This window comes from Pinus tabuliformis, chromosome 3_2, assembly GCF_031772625.1.
Source record: "Pinus tabuliformis cultivar Carrire ecotype Pingquan chromosome 3_2, CPIR1, whole genome shotgun sequence".
NCBI lineage: Eukaryota > Viridiplantae > Streptophyta > Pinopsida > Pinales > Pinaceae > Pinus > Pinus tabuliformis.
In genome coordinates, this window is record NC_142302.1 from 60,527,397 (window position 1) to 60,548,274 (window position 20,878).

At 40.4% G+C, this 20,878-nt stretch overlaps 1 protein-coding gene and 1 pseudogene across 1 annotated transcript in view; both read right to left on the bottom strand.

Moving 5' to 3' along the window:
- LOC149179837 (uncharacterized) overlaps positions 1-20,878 on the bottom strand; it is a 233,959-nt gene that overhangs the window by 92,330 nt on the left and 120,751 nt on the right. The gene's annotated exons all lie outside the window — the stretch shown is intronic.
- On the bottom strand, positions 9-19,708 carry LOC149179838 (uncharacterized; annotated as a pseudogene).

Consider the following 20,878-nt stretch of genomic DNA (forward strand, 5'->3'; position numbering starts at 1 on the left):
ACCCTGAACTATTGATAGTCAGACGACATCTTAGAGAGCTTGTGGAACAGCATCCAAATTTCATTTACTATGTTCTTGAATTCGAATGGAGAATTGTACTGTGCCACGCTGAACAGGGACAGCTCCTTCCCTTCCCGTTCTGCAATTCTTTGTTGGGATCTGGAAATGGCATCCTCCCAAGGGGTCCCTATGAGGCTCACTTGCAGCTTTGTCGCCTCTTCTTCGATGTTGGAATTAGTCATAAATCCTCTGAACCTTCTCACGGCAACATACACAGCATCCCATTTACTGGCCTGCAATGCCAAGCTTTTTGTTGCTTCCGGTGGTTTTTTCTGGAATTTTTTTGGCACATAGAAGCTCACGACAAAGGAAGACTCGCAGAAGGGGCCTCTTGACGAAAAGATTTATGTCAACACTGGAGCCATCATCGGCACCTTGGCCTATTCCGCATTTTACCCTTGAATGTAATCAAACAGACTCAGGAATCCAGTCCCGGTAGCTTCTACCAAGGAAATGTTTTTTATGGGAGGAACTGTGGATAGATATATATGGATTCCCAAGTTAATACTGCAGACTTGGTATGTGATCACTCCCGAAGAGCAAAGGGGACACTCATTTGGCAATGCAGATCATTAGGATCCAAGCATCATTTCTTTCGACATTGCAGTCATTAGGATCATGAATTCAAGGTTCATGCTTCCATTGTAAACTGATATTATATGCACATAGATAAATTTACCACGCACAGAGAATAATATATGAATGGTGATATGTGAAAGATCAACCAACACTAACGACCCAACTTTATCTTATGGTTTTAAAAAACTCGGTGACTCATATCAACTCCTCGCGTAGGCATCAGAAGAAACTTCAACACATATTCAGTGCAACTTTTGCATGTCAGGCCAACTGCTTCATTCACCAAAGACATTATGGAAAGGATTCTCAGACCTGCGTTATGGAAAGGATTGTCAAACCTGGGTTATATTAGAAAGCGCCTCTATTAAAGTGGCATGGCTGCTTCAAAGCAGAGCTCAGGAGCAGAATTTCAGGGAATTAACTGCAAACTACAAAGTTTCTATAAAGGAAACGCTTCCGACATGGAGCAGAAATGGCAAAACTGACATGCACAGAGAGGCCACAAAACCTGTGGCTCAAATATGAGCAGGACAAGAAATCGCCTGCTCTGATACCATGTTAAACACATACATGGCAGACACAAAGGATGAATGATAAGCATGAGAGTATGTCTATTATTGACAATGATATACATTTATAGTACATGGTGTGACCCTTGGATTCATATTCCAAGTGGTCTCTTGGACTCCGTTTGGTTGTTCAGCTTCCACACCAACCCTTAGAGGATTAAGTGTCCAACAGTTTCTGCCTCACTTGTTCATACAATATAGAAGTCTACTACTAATTCTCAACTCTATGCAATCTTTAGATCTGAACTCTTTGATCACAACCCATTCCTATTTTCAACATGTAGCTAAGTTACAAGACACGATGACACAATTGTCCAACACAAGACATGGCAACCCCATAAACAGGAGACAAAGGACACTGTGTGGGTGTGTGTGTATCAACAACATAGTGAAATTACACACACACAAATGAAATATTGATATAAATATTAAAATCTTGTTAACAATTTAGAAACTAGAATATTTACATGATACAAATTCAATCATACAACTACTTACTACTAAGTACTTACTACTGCTACACCAATGATGATCAAAAAACAAACACGCAAGAAATTAGAACTGTAAACTACAATTTTCTCATTAAGTCATCACACTCAAAATGTATTAAATTGATATAGAGTCACCACTACTATACTAAGATGGAAGAATTGCATACTCGTAACCATCAGTGATCCTCCTCCCTGTCTAAATCATCAAAATAAGCACCACTAGTAGATGGAACCCTAGCAGAGGCTAATGAAATTAAAGGATGGGAATAAAATCAATAAGGGAATTCCTTCCTTTCCTTTGACCTTTTCCACTTGTCATTCATGATTGAACCATGGTTCCTATCAAATGAGGAAGAAAACGAACTGCAATAGGAAAAAATTTAAGTCTACTTGAGAAATCCAAATTCCCAACACTTGAAATCCCTTCAAACCTTCAATATTAACCTCAATTGCATACCAAGACACCTCAAAGCTCCAACGTGCTAAACAAAATGTGAGAAAAAGAGGTATAGGTCAATTTTTCTGAGATGACACATATCCTAAAATCAAGGCAAATCTAGGGCACATGACAAAGACGAGTTTGGCACATGTCCTATGAATAGGACACGTGCCTAACTCATCTAATACAGGGGATATGGGACATGTAGCCTCTTAAGGGAGTGTCCTTTGACTTAGCCATGTAACTCTCTTGCAGACAAGCTTAGAGATGGTCTATCTCGATAGTCAATAAAGGCACATCGATTTATGGTTTTCTTATTCAGTGTTATCCTCGCAACCTATGTCATCACATAGTAATTCCACAAGAGGATGTGTGCACTACCTCCATCTGCTAAGCCAAATTGTCTCCTAATATGGAAACAATTCTCTTTGGCCATGTCCACTAAATAACAATCTTACATACCCCTACATGTTAGTTGTAAGACACTTGATTATTGTTAAATTGGTTCATCTACTAGCATGTCATTCTTCCACTAGCTTGCAACAAAAGAGATGTTAGTTCATGATTGAGATCCTTCTCTGCTCTCTCCTACTTACACCAAACAACTGCTTGCTTCGTTGGTGAGGCTTACCTCCTACGAAACTGCACCTCCTTGGATAGATTCTTCTTGGGTTGGAGATGCAGGGACTCTTCACTCTCCACACTCTTCTCTTAGTTGTCTAGTCTCTAGGGATAAGTCTTGAATGAAGTCACCAACACTTTGTTTCCCAATGGCAACTCAACTTCCTTTAGTGACAGAAATTCTTAACACTACTGTGTGGATTACTTGAAATTATTTTCTATAGATGTCTGAGTTTTTTATTAGTTTGGAGAATCCTTCTTGCCATTCCTCCTTTGAAAACAATTTGGCTTGTGGCATGTAGCTTTCTTCTCCTAACGAATGCCTCCAAATGCCCTTTCTTCCCACAAAACAGGCACATTTTGGCACACCAAGAACTAGCAGTGTTGTGGCCTTTCCTCTTGCAATAGTGACAAATAAGGGATATCTTGCATGTTGCATACCTCTTGCTCTTTGTATTCACGCTATGGTCGCTCATAGCTCCAAGAAGTACCCCAAGACCCTAGGAGCTCCCAGAGCTCTGTGTCCAACTCATACGAGACCCTCATAGGAGGGTCGTTCCACGACTCCAAGTCTCTCTCTAAAGGTTAAGAATTTGACCTTCCCCAAAGCCTTCGTGAGAATGGTTGCGACCTGCTCATTCGTCCTGATGTGTTGGAGTCTTATCGCTCCCCGTTGTACCATATCCCAGATAAAGTGGTACCAGATATCAATGTGCTTGGAGCAGTCGTGGAACACGGGATTCTCTGATAAGCGAATATCGCTTTGGTTGTCGCAGAAGATCACGGTAGTATCCAGCACGTGCTCAAATAGCTCATTGATGAGCTTCCTCAACCAAATACTTCACAACACTCCATACTCGCAGCAATGTATTCAACCTCGATGGTTTTTATGCAATCGATTTCTGCTTCCTGCTGATCCATGATATAAAAGTAGACCCCAAAGAGAAGCAGCATCCAGACATGCTCTTACAATCAACCACATTGCCAGCCCAGTCAGCATCTGAATATCCATGAAGTCTCAAATTCTCGGCAATGTAACTCAGTCCATAGTGGATTGCACCCCAGAGATATCTAGAGAGATTCTTAGCAACAATCCAATGAAAGTGATGAGGCTTGACCATAAATTGAATCAACGTGTTCACAGCAAAGCATATGTCAGGGCGGGAGTTGACCAAGGACATCAGGGCCCCCCCAAGTTGACGATACTCAGAAGGTTTCGCTAATTCGGACCCAGCGGCACTTCCACATGACTTCTTAAAGTTGAGTTCCAACGGAGTAGATATGGACTTACAGTCCACCATCCCACATCTCTCAAGTAGCTTCACAATGTATTTTCCTTGAGAAAGGAAAATCTCACCTGCCTTTTGCTAGACCTCTAGCCCTAGGAAGTAGTGCATCAGTCCTAGGTCCTTCATCTCGAATTCGGAAGCCAACTCCCTCTTGCATTGATGAATTCATCACCTGTTAGAAAGAGATCGTCCACATAAAGGACTAGAATGAGAGGCTTGTCCTTTTCAACCTTGAAGTATAAGTTTGGGTCAGCATCACTCCTTGAAAAACCCAGCTTCATAAGATAGTTATCAATCCTCTCACACCAAGCCCTAGGGGCTTGCTTCAACCCATAGACGGCTTTTTTCAACCTGCATACATGTGTCTCACGATCTTGAATTTCGAACCCCTGAAGTTGTTCCACATAGACTTCCTCTTTAAGCGAACCATGCAGGAAGGAAGATTTGACATCCATCTGGTGTAGGCTCCATCCTTGCGAAGTAGCAAGGGTTATGATCGAACAGATGGTGGTATATTAGGCAACTGGTGCAAATATGTCATCATAGTCTACTCCTTCCTTTTGAGAGAAGCCTCGAGCAACAAATCTGGCCTTGAACTACTCAGCACTCCCATCAACTCCATGTTTGATCTTGTAGAGCCATTTTGAAGTGACCATTGAATTATCCTTAGGTCTAGGAACTACATCCCAAACATCATTCTTCATGATCGACTCATGCTCCTCGTTCATTGCATCCTTCCAAACTTGGTGTTTCACGACTTCTTCGAAGGTGCAAGGCTCAGATTGTACAATGGTACTCACGGCAGCTAAGTACCCTTGGTACCTATTTGGCTTCTTGCTTTCACGAAATGTCCCCCTTGGTGCAATATTTTTCTCAGCATCTTCAAGAGTATCTTTGAGCCACAAAGGTCTTTTTCTTGACGTAGTGGACTCACTAGGAGGTGGATCAATGGGATCCATCGGACCTTCAACATTGGGCATCGGTTCATCAAATGGAGGTTCATCCTACTTTCCTGCATTAACATTATTATTGTCCTTCCTAGGGATAGGAAGTTCTCAAATTTTCCTAAGAAAAAAATCTTCACCGAAAGTGACATCATAACTTAATTCCTCTTCCCTTTGACGAGGCACATAGATTCTATATGTCTTTGAAGTTTCATTGTAGCCCACGAGCGTTCCTTTCTTCCCAAATGCATCTTGTTTGTTACTTTTCTCTTTCGGCACGTGAAAATATATAGGACAAACAAAAATTCTAAAATGAGAAACATCAAATTTCTTACTGGTGAAACTTCTTCGGGTGTCTTGAAGTACAATGCTTGATGTGGCCATCTATTTTGAACATACACAGCTATGTTGGCAGCTTCTCCCCATAAAAACTTCGGTAGACCTTGGTCATGAAGCATGGCACAAATGGCTTCTATGATAGTATGATTCTTCCTCTCGGCAACACCATTTTGTTCAGGAGTATATGTAGTAGTGGTCTCCCTCTTAATGTGAGTTTCTCTACAATAGTCTTTGAATTCATTTGACTCATATTCGGTTCCATTATTGGTCCTCAATATTTTGATCTTCTTCCCTGTTTGATTCTTGACCAAGGCTTTGAAAGAGCGGAACCATTTGAACACTTCATCCTTCTTCTTTAAGAAATAGATCCATGTTTTGCAAGAGAAGTCATCCACAAAAATAGCATAGTACAAATATCCACCCAAAGATGTCACGAGCAACATACCTGATAGATCAGAATGGACCAATTGAAGAATATTGGTGGTTTGAGTTTCACTTGAGGGGAATGGTCCCCTTGTATGCTTTCCAGCTTCACATCCCTGACAAGCACTTTCATGATTTAAGTTGAATTCGGACATACCTGTGACCATCTTCCTTACATCAAGTAAGGCTTTGAAATGAATTTGAGCAAATCTTCAGTGCCATAATTCGGATTGAAGATAAGTATCACAAGTCATTGCTCCCAACGGACTTCCTCCAACCTAATAGAGACCTTCAACCCTAAATCTAAGAGTGAATGCATCTCTTGGGTTCCTTTGCCAAGCACGAACTTTCCCATCAATGAATGTCATCTTGAAACCTTTGTCTTCCATCACATAAATAGAAACCAAGTTCTTTTTCAGATCAAGTACATACAACACTTCTTGTAAGTGGAGGGTTTGGCCTCGATTTAAGTGAAGAGTAACAGTCCCAATTCCTTTCAACGGATAAGTGGAATTATCCCCAAGTATAATCTTTGTATTCATCTTCTTTTCAATCAAGTTAGAGAGAGCTTCTTTGTACCCAGTGAAGTGCCTTGAGGCACCACTATCAATCATCCAATGATCCAATGTATCCAGAGGAGAGGCAATGGTGAGGGCAGAAATAAGATAAAGTTCTTTTAGCTTTACAACATTAACTTCTTCATACCTGGAGTTTCTCGACTTCTTGGGAGGATGACCATTTCCAATTCGATCAGCAAGAGCATTCCTCTTTCCTTCATTGTTGAACCTATTGTTCCTTTGATTTCCATTGCCCTTGTAGTTGTTGTTATTGTTGTCATCATCTCTTCGAGTATCCTTCTTGTGAGGACACTCTCTAGCGAAGTGGCCAAACCTGTTACAATTGAAGCATCTTCCTTTTCTTCCTTCTTTGAATCCTGGCTTGAACCCTTGTCCTTGATTTCTTGGACCAACATTGTTCTTCCTCTTAGAATGAGTGGAGAAGGCGATAGGATTGTTTCCATTTGAGAGCTTGTCTCTTTCCATCATCCTTATTTCTTCTTGAGTGCATCCAGCCAATAATTCATCAAATCCCGGAATCCTGTCATTGTTGAGGATGGTAGTGTTGAACACATCCCATTCTCTTGTAAGGCTTCCAAGTGCAATAAGAGTGAGCTTCCTATCACCAATGACTTCTCCAATAGATAGGATATCATTCTTGATCTCGGTAATCCTCAACCCAAAACAGATCGGTCAAACCAGTCAAAGTTGAGAGAAAACCCTGTTGTAAATTTTGCAGTCAAATCTGAAGTCAACTTGGTCAACCTCTCCCAATCACCTCGAAAACTGTGCCAATCAATGCGGCCTCTAAAAATCAAAATTTGCCCACAAGAATGAAGTCAACGATGGTCAAAAACACCCTAGTCAACATTGGTCAACACTGTCTTGTTTCCTGAAATTTTTGGCCACCAAAACAATCCAGAAATTCGTCCTCCTTTCACATGTGCAAAGTAGAGATGGTTGCCTCCAACAACGTCCCTTAGTGATTGCTTTTCCTCACTCTTGCTTAGGATTTGTCTTCACATGAGCTCTGATACCATGTTAATGTTAGATAACAATCGTATGTTCTATGCTTTAGTACAAATTACTTCAATGTTCCTTATTAGCCCAATCACAATTTCCAATTATATGCAATAGCAATCACATTAACTTAAACACATTGACAGTAAATGCAGATAGAACATAAAACATGTGCAGAGGACAAGCCAAGACAAAGAACACAAGATGTGGTGGATGCAAGGGAAAAACCCCAATGTGGGGAAACCCTTTGATCAAATCTTCTTGTTATTATTAAATAGTTCAGCAGAGGGAGAGTACAAATATCAAATTAACTTGCCCAAAAGAGTCTTGTCAAATCATCAGTCAAATGCAATCAACTGCAGCTGTAACAAGAAAGTCAATGGGGGTGGAAGCAGCTCCAAAATGTCCTCCAAGCAGCCTGATCAAAGGCAGATAAATTCAGCCATCCAAGAGGGTAAAAGTCAACCCAAAACAGATCGTTCAAACCAGTCAAAGTTGAGAGAAAACCCTGTTGTAAATTTTGCAGTCAAATCTGAAGTCAACTTGGTCAACCTCTCCCAATCACCTTGAAAACTGTGCCAATCAATGCAGCCTCTAAAAATCGAAAGTTTGCCCACAAGAATGAAGTCAACATTGGTCAAAATCACCCTAGTCAACGTTGGTCAATGCTGTCCTGTTTCCTGAAATTTTCGGCCACCAAAACATTCCAGAAATTCATCCTCCTTTCACATGTGCAAAGTAGAGAAGGTTGCCTCCAAGTTGTACGAACCAATCAAGAGAGGAGAGAGAGAGACGTGTGATGAGATGAGTGATGTCCAAATGAGGAGAGAGGTCACTCCTATTTATACACTTCGTTGAGGGTGAGGAGACATGTCTATTGGGTTTATGAGCCTACATTTTACTGAGGCCGACCTTGACAATTTGTGCATAAGAGAGAATAAATTCAAAATTTCATTTATGCTGGTCAGAATGAGATCTTTATATCAAAATTGGACCTCTCGAAAAGAGGAATCCAATGCAATAATCATCTCCATCATGTGAGCTGTCCTAAGGTGGAATTTGGCCCTAGTTACCAATTTTAACAATGCCTTGTGTTCTTTTACCCAACCCTTGTCCATCCTAGCCTATCTCCTTTAACAATCCCAAACCAATGCCCCTAGAAAAGCTCTTGAAAAAAGTCTAAGGAAGGTAACTCTAACAAAGTTGTCATGGTCATGTCATTACCCTTAGAAACGGAAATGGAAGGTGGCCTTTCTTCTTGTCGCTCTAGGACAGTGGCCTGTAGCTTTGCCAATGCTTCTTCCTTGTCTGCCAACTCTCCGTGTAGCCAAGGCATCATTTGGGAGAGTCTAACCTCCTGTTAGCTATCCATCTATATGACCTTCTATCCCAATTGCATAAGTTGAACTCTGCTCTTGTCCCAATCTGCTATAAAAGTAGTAAGGGAATCTTGGCATTCATCAAATTAGTTCTTTAGTGATGCAAACAACCTTGTTGTGACCTCAAGGTTCATTTCCATATTTGCTAACCTCGAGTCAAACCTTTGGACCTTTTCTTTCAAGCATTTGTTCTCCTTTTAAGCTACATCAATGGCCCTTGAGTCTTCCTACCATTCTCCATTTACTTTACCAATGTTGAAACTTGAGACTCCACTCTCTTCAATGTTCCCGCAGCTGCATCATTATCAAGGATCCAATTGCTTTGATACTATCATAAGCCCTAAATGAAGGACTTATAACCAACTGACTTCACCACCATGGATTCTATGCTAAAATAAGAAATGTTTCACTGCAATTTCACTACCAATTAGCATCAAGTCCTCTCGCTCTTTAATGCTAAGTTCACAATGTGCCCAGTAATCTTCATTAATTACAATTGTTGTACTGTGTATACACAACAGTCATTAATTGTGCAAAATATCATGTATCAGTATTGTTTTAACTATCCAAAAACCAATGTCCCAAAGCAATAAATATATCGCTGCACACTTCAGATGCATTTGTAGTCTAATACAAGATGTGTTAATGGACAGTGCCAATGGCAAATTCCATGAGACAGAACTCTGTTGTTCATGGTGCTGTTAACCACCATGTTAATTGTTGTCTCTATTTGTTGTCTTCAAGGTCTGGCAATACCCAGCCAATGCCAACAGTGGAGGACACTCTGCCAATGCTAAAGATAATTAATTAGTCCAACAACTGATATCCCTTCCTATGCTCAAGTATTCTGTAAAACAATTCTCCAATTGAAACAATGTATACGGAGGCTGCTAATCAAAGAGCTAAAACATGTACTCAAAAATATGTAAATAAAATTCATGCCCAAAGGTGCAACATCCAATTGTTATAAAATATCAATTTATGAATATATTTGATTTGGGTGCTTGTCCTATGCATCAAATATACCCAAACTTAGATAAAGCATACAGGGTATCCAAGTGTTGCATGAAAGGCATGGCAAGACAGTGAGCTATTTAATCAAAGGAATGGATATCTACTAGAAAATAGTGATAGCCCTTTGCTTAGTAACCAATCTCTTTCTCTTAGAACGATCTCACTTCCAATAGCAGTCAAATGTATGTAAAATAATCCGGCAACAAGATAGATTTTATATGTTAATAGCTACAATAATAAATAAGAGTATGAGAAAAAATAAGCTAAGGACCAACAAATTGTTAAAGCGGTATGTCACCTTGCCTTTGGAGAATGCCCAACAATTGTTGGAATGAGAATTTATGCCACTTGATGTTTAATTTAACAATTCAATTACTCGATATAGAAATACACTCAGTAAACAATCCACAAGAGAAGAGCCATCACCTACCAATGTTGCACACACCCAATATTGATATGTATGACCCTTACAACCATGTACACTCTTGGTGACACTTTAGGCAATTATAAATGGCTTAAGGGATGCATATGGCCTCTTGGATAACCAGGTCTACCCTTGAATTCACCCCCGTTTAGGAGCATTTCTCAAACAAAAGGGGAATGACACCTGCAAAGAGAAAAATGCCTAGCAATGTTTAAAAATGCTCAAAAGTCCACTAAGCTCAAATCAATCAATCTAGAAACCTTTTATAGACTTGCAACAGCTCTGGGATGACAGCCACTGATCTTCAAACTCTGGGTAAACTGGACAGATAAGATAAGATAATTTTGTTAATGTCCAACGAATGACCACAAGAGGAGGTCAATGGGACTAAAGGATACATCCAATACAAGTACAATGTGGGAGTGCAAACACAACTCGTACAAATTAAATACTAATGGAGAACGAAATTCTAAGTGGAATAATAAACCTGCCTCTGAGAATTCCTCCTTAGATAAGATAACATACGATAATTATATTAATGTCCAATGAATGACCACAAAAGTAGGTCAATGGGACTGCAGAGTACAACCAGTGTGAATACAATGTGAGAGTGCCAATGCAGCCATTAACATACACAGAACCACACATTAAACATATATATGTGTATCATATTTCCCACACAGTTTGCATTGCAGCAAAATCAAACATAACATAAACACAGACCTTACCTTGGAAATCCAAATGGGAAAACCAGCATTCACTAATTGCTCAATCCTCTTATTTTAGCAATACAAGGCTGCAATCCAGCTAATGGCTCTTTGAGCACTCTCACCTCCAGAGCCAAAATACCATTTCAGAGTAAAAGTACAATAAGAAATAGGGAGACATGGGGTAATGGGAAGGCCAGCATGTATGACCTTTCATTTGTCATTCCTCATTCTTTTCTCTCCTATTATTATTTTTCTTTTTCATTTATTTCTCTTCTTTTTCCTTCTTTTGTCCATTTTATTTTACATTTGCACTGTCTTTAATGCTTTTTCTAACCTTCCTTAATTTTCGAATTTCACTTGAAAGAATTGAGTCCTACAACCATTCACTTGTTTGGATCCATTTCAGATCACCTGGAACCTTTCTTGATGGACATGCATGCCTTGGCATTTCACGTGTATCACCTATGCTTAGAGCAGTCCACATATGGGCCTATTTGGTGTAGAGTTAGGCTGCTTGTACTGCACTAAGTTCACTTTGTATGGTTGGCCTCCCTCACTTTTCATATAAATAAAGGGAGGAGACAGTCTATCAAATCACTTATACTTCTTCATTCATATACCCACATGCTTGAGTTAAAGATGTGAGAACTAGGGAAAATGTGTCTTCTTGTGCTCTACTTCATGTGAATTTGATCTCTCTGTCTTGACTGCGGGTCTTGCAGCAATTTCAAGGGAAGAAAGGGTTAGGAATTTACCCTAAGGAGAAAAAAGACAACTTGTATTTGGAATAAACACTTGGGCAGAAAAGAAAGCACTTTATTCCGTAGCTCTTATGACAGAAGACAGCAAAGGTTTTGGTGTTTAAAAACCTCAATGCTACTTGGTGTGCGTGTTGTGGATGAGACAGGAGACATCCTTGTACACTTGGGGGATGCAAGCGTATGTGCCAAGGAGGACTTGCTGATGTTGATGCTAGCATGTTGTAAGATCTTTGGTTCAGTTACCAGCTTTGGTTAGGAGTGATTCCTAGCCAAGAGAAATTGATGGCTAAGGTTTTCTTATGGTTTTACTAGCTAGGGTTTGGTAGATACATGTACTTCATCCTCTATATATATGTGAAGTGTTTCAGTGGTGCAAATTTTGTGTACCTGCAAATTTGAATTTCAGCTTATGTTATCTTTATAATTGGGTAGATTCTAGCCCTGCTTGTGCATGCTGATTTGACATTACGTTGAGCTGTATCTGTTAAGTGATTTGCTGCTGTTATAATCTGCCATTATAAGCTTAGAAAAGCATGCCCTAAGGGATGTAGTTTTTTGCTCTTGAACTACAATTGAAAGGTATTTATTGTTGATTTTTCAAGACTTTCTTAAACTGATAATTACTTCCAATGATTTCTTCATTAATGCATATTATGTCACATACATCATTAACCAATACATAGACAATCTTCAACAGTAAAACAATAATGACAGTAGGATCATGAAGAGAAAGCAAACACAAGACACAAATTTTACCCTGGGAAAACCCTAGCTAGGGAAAAACCCAGCAACCTTTTCTTAGAGAAATTATCCAATCCAAGGGGGAGGCAGGAGCGGGAGGGGATCTATTCAGCCCCGAGGGAGAAATTGTGTCACAATATGCTTGGGGTCTTGGTCTAGTGACCAACAATCAAACGGAGTTTCTCGCACTGTGGAAAGGGTTGGAAATAGCCACTGCAAAGAAAATGACTAATCTAATGGTTTTCAGAGACTCAATGACTGTCATTTGTCAAGTGATCAAGGCTTTCAAGGCGACATGCTGTGACTGTTTTACAAAACGGCCGAATCGACTCCGACTCGGCCGAGTCGAACCGAGTCGATGGCCTGGGCAATGAAACGGTTGGAAACCCGGCTCGGTTGACCGAGTCACATATGACTCGGCCGAGTCATCCAATGACTCGGCCGAGTCATATGTGACTCGGTCAACCCGGCCGGGTCCGTTATGACTCGGCCGAGTCAAAGTAGGGACGGCTGGGCAGCGTAACAGCTAATAAAATTTCACTTTTTATGTGATTTTTGCAAAAGTTAAATGCAGTTAATGGATTCTAAAGGGTAATTGTAATTTGTTAAATGCTTTTGGGGTCCATTTCCCCCTCCCAAACCCTATTTAAGACAGCCAAATGCTCTCATTCACTCACAGCAGGCTTATGCATTTGAGTGAGAGTCTTCTTTGAGAATTAGTGAGCAGTTCTTGATCTTGTTTTGGAGCAGCAGTGAGGAGTCTTGGAGGAGCATTGTAGCTGGAGTGAGGAGCTTCTTGGGCAGCCATTTGGAGCAGCATTGAGGAGCTGATTCTTGGAGCAAGCTTGAGGAGGCAGTTTGTGCCTGGAGGTATTTTTTTCCACCTCTATAAATCTGTTTTTGCTTAGTAAATTTTAGGTGCATATCAAGAAAGCTTAGAGAGTGTTTTTTGTCAAATAAATGAACATTGAATCAAATTTTTTTTTTTCATTTTCAGATTGTTTTCCTAGTCAAAAAATGGCACCTAGAGCAAAAGATCCTGCTTGGGCATATGTTGAAATGGTTGATAGTCAGATGCATTGCAAATTTTGCCATCGGAAAATTAAGGAAGGTCCTGGGGGGATTAATAGGCTGAAACAACACTTGGCAGGGATTAAAGGCCAAATTACCGCATGTCCCTCATCAGAAATTGAGGAGATTAGAAAGAATTTGTTGGCCAGCTTTGAGAAATTTAAAGAAGATAAGGCTAGGCAAAAAGAGATACAGGCTGAAATTGGGAGGAAGAGGGAGATACAAAGAATGATGGCTACCAACCCCCACTATGATTTTGAGGGTTCTTCCTCTATCCCTCAAACTGAGGCATCCAACCCTTTCCGTTATGTTCCTCCCTCTTTTGGTTCTGTTCAAGATAAGGGAAAGGGTAGAATGAATTTGACAAAGGGTGATGTGACTATCAAAAGTTATTTCAATCCCTCCTCTCCATCAGATGCACATGGTCCTGAAGTTAGTAAAGGTCAAATTCAGCCCACTTTAGATGACCATTGGAAGAAAGAATTGAGGGACACTGCTTGTGACTACATAGCTAGATGGTGGTATGATGCCGATATCCCCTTTAATGCTGCTCGTTCACCATATTATGAGCCTATGTTTGATGCCATACATGCTGCTGGAAAAGGCTTCAAAGGCCCTACTATGCAAGAGCTAAGGGGGTTTCGTTTGCAGAAAGAAATTCAATCCATTAATGAGTATTTGCAAGAGTTCAGGGACTCATGGGCAAGAACAGGGTGTACCATCATGTCAGATGGATGGACTGATCAAAGAAACCGTACCATCATAAACTTTCTTGTCTTCTGCCCACAGGGAACCATGTTTTTAAAATCAGTTGATGCATCTGATAAGGTAAAAGATGGCCACTTGTTGTTTCAGCTATTGGATGAGGTTATTGAGGATGTGGGGGTGGCTAATGTTGTTCAAATCATCACAGACAACGCCCCTAACTATGTTCTTGCTGGTAAACTGTTAGAGGAAAAACACAAGACCATCTTTTGGACCCCATGCGCTGCACATTGCATAGACCTCATGCTTGAGGATATTGGAAAATTAGATTGGGTCAGAAACACTGTAGATAATGCCAAAAGCATAACAAAATTTATCTACAATCATACACTGGTTTTGAGTCTCATGAGGAAACACACTGGAGGCAAGGATATTATTAGGCCTGCCATCACTAGATTTGCTACACATTTTTTGTCATTGCAATCTATGCTTTCCCAACATAGAAACTTGCAAAAGATGTTTTCCAGTGATGAATGGAATCAAAGCAATTGGTCTAACAAACCAGAAGGCAAAGAATTGAAAAGGAAAGTCCATGATGAAACTTTTTGGAGAAAGGCAGCAGAGATTGTGAAGCTTGTTGAGCCACTAGTTAAAGTGTTGCGGTTGGTGGATGGGGAAAGGTTGGCTATGGGCTTCATTTATGAGGCTATGGATCAAGCAAAGGAGCAAATAAAGACAGCATAAAAGGATAGAGTGGCAAAGTATGGGCCCATTTGGGCAATCATTGATGAAAGATGGAACAATCAACTCCATCGCCCTATACATGCAGCTGGGTATTTTTTGAACCCACGGTATCATTATAAAGCTAACGAGTCAGGAGCTTTGAGGGGGGAGGTCAGAGATGGACTGGTTGATTGCATTGAACGCATGATCCCATCGGAGTCTGATCAGCTGGAGATACATCAACAGGTCACATCCTTCAACAATGCAACAGGTACCTTTGGGAAGAACCTAGCAAAGATTGCAAGAGAAGCAGATGAGCCAGGTAAACAAAAATTTCAATTTTCAATTTCTTAATGGTTTTACAGTTTTACTTTTTTTATTAAAGACTAAATTTTGTTAAATCATTTATAATTTGAAAGTTAGATATAATTTGTAATTTTGTTGAGCTTCAGCCTTCATCTAACTCATAATTCATTACACTCCTATGTTTTTTGCAGCACAATGGTGGGAGGCCTTTGGTGGCCAGTGCCCTCAATTGCAAAGGTTTGCAATTCGTATTTTGAGTCAAACTTGCAGTGCATCTGGGTGTGAGCGCAATTGGTCTGTCTTTGAGAGGATTCACACAAAGAAGAGAAACCGTTTGGAGCAAAAACGGTTGAATGATCTAGTTTTTGTCCAATACAACCTTCGGCTCAGACGGAACCAATTGTTGAACAAAAGATCTGATTCAGATCCCATTGTGTTGGAAGACATTGATCCAACATCAGATTGGGTAGTGGAGAGTCGTCCACCAGAGTTTGATCCTGATGAGGATCTTGATGAACTTGAACATCCACTTCAGCCTGTTCAGTTGAATGCAGATCCCAATCCACCAGCCTCAGTCTCACAGCCAGCAAGGAGTAGGACTCCAGTTGTAGGTGCTTCCTCTGCTCAGCCACGACAGAAGCGCAGCCGCATATCTACTCTATCTCAGCTTGCATCTACTGCACAGCCTGCTAGTGGTACTGGCACCACTTCTACAGTTGCAGTTGGAGACGATGATGATGAGGAGGAGCCATGGGGCCCCGAATCAGTCAACAATAAATAATATAATGAAGGAGAGTATCGTTTAGGGGGTCTACTTATCCTGGTAGATCTTCTAACACCACTTTCAGGTGTTTGGGGTGCGTGTTGTTGTTGTGGTGGTTGATGTTGTTGTGGTTGTTGATTATTATTATTTTCAGGCACCTTTACTTTTTCAATGATTTCATCAACGTTTGCATATTCCTTGTTTTCTTTTTCCTGTTTCTTTTCCTGCAACTGATTCTTATACAAGACCTTTTCATTGAATATTACATCTCTGCTCCTAATGATTTTGTGATTTTCATAATCATATAAACGATAACCAAAATCATTAACACCATATCCGATAAAGGTACATTTCTTTGACTTTGCTTCAAGCTTTGTTCTATTTTCTTTATCAATATGGACAAAGGCCTCACAACCAAAAGGCTTTAAAAAAGAGTAGTTTACCTTTTTACCTGTCTATGCTTCCTCCGGAACACCACCATCCAAGGAACTTGAAGGCCCTCTGTTTATTAGATAAACAGCAGTATCTACAGCATCTGCCCAAAATTGTAAAGGCAATCCTGCATGCAATCTCATGCACCTTGCACGCTCCATGATTGTTCTGTTCATCCTTTCTGACACACCATTTTCTTGTGGTGTTCTTGGAACTGTCTTCTCTCTGCGAATTCCATGCTCTAAACAGTACCTATCAAACTCTTTGCTGCAATATTCACCTCCATTGTCTGATCTAAAACACTTCAATTTCTTTCCTGTCTCAATCTCAACCAAAGCTTTCCATTTCTTGAAAGTATCAAATACATCAGATTTATTCTTAATACAATAAATCCAAGTTTTTCTAGTTGCATCATCAATAAAAGTAACATAATAACGAGAGCCACCAAGAGATGATACCTGAGCAGCTCCCCATACATCTGTATGCACAAGCTCTAATTTTTCATCATTCTTCTTTTCCTTCCCAACTCTGAGAAATCTGACTCTCTTCTGTTTTCCATAAATGCAATTCTCACAGAAGTCCAAATCAACATTCTTCAAACCCGGCAACAAATTCCTTGAATGAAGAATCTTCATCCCCTTTTCACTCATGTGTCCGAGCCCTATGATGCCATAATGCTGCATCTGCTCCTTTGGAAGTTAAAGCATTAACAGAGTTAGAAATACCATTGCATAAATACAATGTACCAACCTTTTCGCCTTTTGCTATTACCAGGGCTCCTTTGGTGACCTTCCAAGCTTTATCCGTGAAATTTGTCACACAACCTTCACCGCCTAACTGCCCTGTTGAAATCAGATTTTTCTTTAGATCTGGATCATGCCTTACCTCCTTTAGTAGCCATTGGTTTCCATTCTGCTGTTTTACAAGAACCTTACCTATTCCAACAATTTTACAGGTTTTATCATTACCCAAACGAACTTGTCCAAAATCTCCTTGAACATAGTCATGAAAGTATTTCTTATCAGGTGTGGCATGGAATGAGGCCCCTGAATCTACCACCCAGGAATCAATAATATTTTCAAAAGAAAGAATCAAAGCATCTTGTAACACCTCACCTGTCACATTTGCTTCATGATTGTTTTCTTGTTGTGCATCTCCTTCTTTTCACTTCCGAGATCTACAGTCTTTCTTTAGGTGTCCTTTCTTTCCGCATTTCCAGCACACCATCCCTGATCTAGACTTGGATCTGCCTTTCCTTGATTTACTGCGATATCCTGAGCTCTTTCCTCTTTCCATTTTTCTTCCCCTAGACTCTGCACTCAAAGCATTTCCCGATGTCTCACCGGAGCTTTTCCGTCGCATTTCCTCGCTAAGGATAGCGCCAACAACATCATCAAACTTTAAAGTACTAGATCCAGAAACAGAGTTACTAATGGCCATTACCAAACCATTCCAACTTTCTGGTAAGGAGCACAAGAATAACAGAGCTCTAACTTCATCATCAAAATTTACCCCTACAAAACATAACTGACTTGTAACAGTATTAAAATCATTTAAATGGTCTGTAACAGATCCACCTTCCGACATCTTCATATTAAATAACCGTTTCATAAGAAATACCTTGTTTGAGGCCGAGGGTTTTTCATATAATTTCTCCAACGTCTTAATCAAACCCTCTGTCGTTGTTTCCTTCGAAATGTTGAAGGCGACCGACGCTGCGAGGCACAACCGTATTGTTCCGAGTGCCTTTCTATCGAGAAGGTTCCATTCTTCATCTTTCATACCCGTCGGCATCTTTGCTTTTCCACCCAATGGTAGGTATAGATCTTTCTAATACAGATAATCTTCCATCAGCATCTTCCACAGTGAGAAGTTTTGGCCGTTAAATTTCTCAACCCTAAACTTACCATCTTTCGCCATTGCTCCCACTTGAACAAGGAACCCTTCTTTCCTGCGAGTTTATCAGCCAAATAGACCTTCGGCTCTGATACCAGTTGTTAGAAAATATATATTACGGAGCAATGGAACACATAAAATATTGCAGAAATATAAACACAGAAAACGCATAAAACAAGAGAGACACAGATATAAGTGGTTCACCCAGTTTGGGCTACATCCACCTCGAACAGCCAGTCCTTCCTTTCTATTATCCAGCAAAATGAAGTGACACAACCTACAGCAGATCCGCTGTAATATCCTCTGTTTTCTCTCACAGTCTCACCTCTCTATTTCTCGCACTCCAAATACACATATTACACAACCTCAAATACAATGCCCTCATACAAAGAAAGGGGTTGCCTTCTAGGGCAAAAAACCCTAAACTAAACATAAGTTCTACCGTCAGATCATCCGCCTAATGAACGGCCCAGATTGACTAGATTCTAGAAATTACTATACTTTTACAAGGCAACTTTACATCTGTTTTTAGCTTCGGGGGCGCTGCCCCCGAGCCCTCGCCGGGGGACCGCTGTCCCCCGGACCCCCAGCCAGGGGGGGATCGCCCCCCCCCCCCCCTGGACCGGACCCCCAGCCAGGGGGGGATCGCCCCCCCCCCCCCCCTGGACCCCCCAGCCAGGGGGGATCGCCCCCCCCCCCCCCCCCCCGGACCCCCCAGCTAGGGGGGATCACCCCCACCCCCCCCCCCCCGGGACCCCCGCGGGGGGGACAAGTCCCCCCCGCGTGGAGGGGTGTACAAACTTCCTGGGGTATACATCCGGCCAAAACAAAGACCTCTGAACAATCATGCTCCACACACAACAACCTAGACAACATGTTGTGGACCCACCTCCTGAATGAACACGTCCAACAAATCACATAATAATCATGCATCTTTGATATCTGTAGATGCATCAACAGATTTCATAAACATTGTCCCCTTGGGACAATTAACCAAGAAGTTAATAAGGGTTCTAGCTATTTTATCAATCCAACCATCTAACATCACAGTGCATCTTGTTTATGCCCATGATGCCCTAAATAACTCCAATATTGCACTGAAATCGCCATTTTCATTTTGAAGAATATGCTCTCTCAATTCATCATAAGAAGAGGCTTTGTACCCCGAGCCAACAATAGCAATAGCATCAACCATGGCCTGGTAAAATATATTGTTCCTGGCAATGCTGAAGGGAATGTCACTCCATAGAAAACACATGCTTACAAGCTTGTCAGCTTCTTCCTTCTCCCTTTTTTAAGAGTTGACCTGATAGATGGTTGTGCACCAAGTGTGGTTCTGGGAACAAAAAATGATAAGGCAGTTGTGGAGTTGACTGTAGAAACTGATTTTGAATAAGAACCACTCTCACGGTCAACTCCCACCACTCCACCCCCTACCATTTGATTCTCCATAGCTTCCTTGTTCAATTTGACTGTCTCTATAATTTCCAATGATTTGAGGGCTCTACGGATGATTTCTAGAGATGTATTTGTGCAAAGTCCTACTTCATGTCCTAAAATTTGAGCAAGGTGAAATTTCAATCAATATACTCTCCCTGTCAAGTCAAATTTGATCTATCAAACCCCCCATTGGGTTCACCATATTCTCACAAGGGGTCCAATTTTCTTGGCGTGTTTGTTGAACTCTTAATGTAAGATTGAACCTAGGGCACAAGAAGAATTTAAACTCAAACAAATCAAATTAACAATCAACATTTTGAATTTTTGACCAAAAAACAAACCTCCACTCAATGCAACAATAATGGCAAACAAAATACACTCAAACCCAATCAAAATTCATGGAAAAAACCTGGGGCACAAGAAGAATTTATACAAATAAAATTAAAAATCAGCGTTTTGAATTTTTGTCTAAAAAAACCCTCTCCACTAAATGCAACAATAATGGCAAAAAAAAACACACTCAAACCCAAACAAAAATCATGGAAAATATATGGGTGACAAAAACCCAAGGGAAAAGAAGGAGAAAACAAAAAAATAGGACCGAATATGATGCCCATACCTGAAATCCATGCCCTGTTGAAGAAACTCGGTCCAAATTCATAATTTCTTCGCTTGGGATCCTAAATTCCGACGGTTTTCTCCTCTCTCGCCCTTGTAGATTTGTTCTCCTCCTCCTTAGCTCTCACCCTTGCCCTCTGATTACAAAATGAAACAAAAAAAACCCAATAAAACCTTTAAAAATTTGTTGTTCCGTGGCCTCGTGATTTTTTCGCATCGGATTGCAATTAAATCACGATTTTTTCAAAACAAAAAAATCGTTGATAACATCTGTCGATTAAATCACCACGCCAAAAAAAATCATGATTTTCACAACACTAGTTATACCAGTGCCTGTATGGATGGTGGTAGACCCATATGCAGCCATCAAATTTTGTGGCCATCTTGTATTACTTGTGTAAAATTCCCAAGTTGTAAATTTTGAACTTTTAATGGGGGGTAAAATCTATAAAATGTTATTCATATAAACAATTAATTAAATCTGGATAATTTATTAAATAGTTCAAACCTCTAGGTTAATTTAACAATTAGATAAACAATTATTTTAATCTGAATATTTGAAAT